Genomic DNA, 2,935 nt, shown 5'->3' with positions numbered 1-2,935 from the left:
CGAGCTTTTAAAGACTTGGCCACCCAAACCTAGCCATGCAATCGCATGGGTTGAGTGGCCATTGCTCATGCGATCGCATGAGCTTACTTTCCAGCTGCCATCCAACATTGATCCTTGCCGACACTCGTATTATTTATTTTATATAATTAATTATATATTATATTATATTTACGTGCGTAGTAAAAATTTAATTTTTGTTCCGAAGTCTCGTACGTTGTCACTCGACTAGTGTCTCGGTTTCGGTTTCTCGAGCGCATGTTCATACGTTTAGAAAACTAATATTTTACGTTACGCGACGTGTACCTGTAACAATAATTAGATTTACTCTTTGATAAATTATTTTGTAATAATGTAACTTGTAAAATTGAGCGTTATGGTCATTTGCTTCTATAAATCCGTGGCTCGTTGTTTATCAAAATATATTATTTTAAATCATGACGTTTTATGACTAAGTTATATATATTTATATTTTCATTTCGAAATACAAATTTGATTATTTACTTAATACAGTTTTTCAAAACTAAAGTCATTCAAAACTTATATTATTAGAAATCGTTTAAATATTAAGAATTACTATTTCGTAACATTTGTATTTTAAAGTTTAAAATTTATATAGTTCATTTATATACAAACGTTCATAAAACATTTTAATAACCAAATTATTTTATACTCAAAAATCACTTTATTATAAAGGTTATAATAGTAGAAGTTGTTATGTCATAAGACGTTTTTAATAATAAAAGTCTATTATATCGAAAAGACGTTTTCGTTTATGAAAGTAAAAATCATATATGAATCATATCAGGTTTCAAGGTTTTAATTTTCATTTTAATCATGACTCCTAGGATTAAGTCTAAAGGAAAATCAAACATATGGAATCATCTTAATGTAAAATGTCGATATTTTTAACATGTCAATATCTATTTCCTAATTTACCTATATTCCCTAATTTCACTTTCACAATACATAACATGGAGGTTAATTAATTTATCTTATCAAATGTCACGAGGTAATTATTGTAAGGCATGTATTAGAATTTAACAGGAATTTCTACCAATCTCACTAGCTCTCGCTACTTGACACTTTGTCCTTACTCGAAGATCAATTTACCATTTATTCCGAATATCGTTAAAAAAAGAAAGGTTTTCTAAATCAAAGTGGACCTCTTAACAGAGACTCGTAATCATAATTCAATGTAATTGATAATTCAATCATTTGATCTTATCTTTTAATTTCGTCGATAATCATAATGAAACAAATACGTTCATGTAATGCATTATACGTTTAAATACTTTGTTGACGTTTTCAAGTTATAATATATACACATATACATACATAATCATGTACGTTCATTTAATGGTTCGTGAATCATTGGAATTTAGTCGAGGTTAAATGAATGCATGAACATAGTTTAAAATCCTTGAGATTCAACTTAACAAACTTTGCTTATCGTGTCGGAAACATATAAAGATAAATTTTAAATTTGGTCAGAAATTTTCGGGTCGTCACATAGAAGGACAGGGGGAGCAACAAGCTAATCCTCAAGTGAATCCGGTTAACCCACCTACTCAGCAAGAGATTCCTCTAGAAAAGGGTGAACTGAACAATCAAGTCGCTCTCTATGACACTACTCTAGAAAGAGGTGATCATTTTAAGGAGATTGTGGAATTTCTTAAGAGATCAAGGATACACACTGCTATTTCTACCCCATGCACGGCCTACTATAGCCATCAAAGAGAATTCTGGAGAAATGTTGTACTTGACGTATCAGAAGATGATGCTAAACTTGTTAGTAAAGTTCATGGGCATGAGATCATTGTTTCTAAGACAATGATAAGGAGGATTTTAGGTTTTAATGACGAGAACTGCTCCCACATGACGATCAGTTGAGAAAGAATTCATGGTTGCTTCAAGAGTTGTGCTTATTCTGGTTACCTAATTGGTAATTCTGAACTGATGAAGACACTTCTGCCTCCACAATTTGGATATCTTGCTCATGTGATCATGCACTGTTTGAGTAGATGCAAATCTGGATTTGATAAGTTGAATGAAAAAGTGCAGAGTATGTTTGTGCACTTGTCTTAAAGGCTCCATACGATTTCTCAGGATTTGTCTTACACTACTTCAAAGTGAATCTTTTCAGTTCTACTCAGAGATATTTCATTTATGCCCGTTTTCTTCAATTGATCATTAATGACGCTGCATCTGATCTACCTAAGCTTGAAGAGGATATTATTCACCTTAAGCCAATGAATCCAATAACTTTCCAAAGAATGGAGGAGACAAGAAATGAGGGTTTGAAACCTGACTTTAAGAGAAAGCTTATTTGTCATCTGATCAACGAAAACTATCGATGTCCAGCTGGTAATGCTTGGAGGAATGAGGATTCAGACTCTAACTATGAAGTTACTGATGAGGAAGGTGAGGGTGACAATCAGAGAGCTACTAGTGAAGTTCAAGGAGGAGGTAATGTTAATGATGAGGTTATTGAAGGAGATGATAAAGCGACAGAGGAAGATGTGAGTTTGATTCAGAGGAAGAGGAAAGGGAAGGAAGCGATGACTTCAGAACAGCCCAAGAAGAAGGAGAAAAGAACGAAACATCATTTTGATTCATCTCAAAAGTCATCACAGGGAGGTTCGAAACAACAAGCTCAGAGACAACCATCCGGTTTCATGAAGGATGCAAGAGCCGCTGTTACCTCACCAAAACCTGCCACCACAACACCTCAGATCACATCAGCCGAATTCAAGACACAGCAAAATCTACTGTTGTCTTTGATCACGAAAATAACCAATCTAGAGAATCAAGCCATTGAGGAGAAGAAGATTAGTGAAGCTAAGATTGAGTCATTGGTAGAAGAAAACAAGAGGTTATCTGATAGACTGGACCGTCAAAAGGGAAGGAAGGATAAGTTAAGAAAGAAAGTATTGGC

The sequence above is a fragment of the Rutidosis leptorrhynchoides genome, chromosome 10, assembly GCF_046630445.1.
Source record: "Rutidosis leptorrhynchoides isolate AG116_Rl617_1_P2 chromosome 10, CSIRO_AGI_Rlap_v1, whole genome shotgun sequence".
Taxonomy (NCBI): domain Eukaryota; kingdom Viridiplantae; phylum Streptophyta; class Magnoliopsida; order Asterales; family Asteraceae; genus Rutidosis; species Rutidosis leptorrhynchoides.
Note: the sequence above shows the minus strand (reverse complement) of the source record.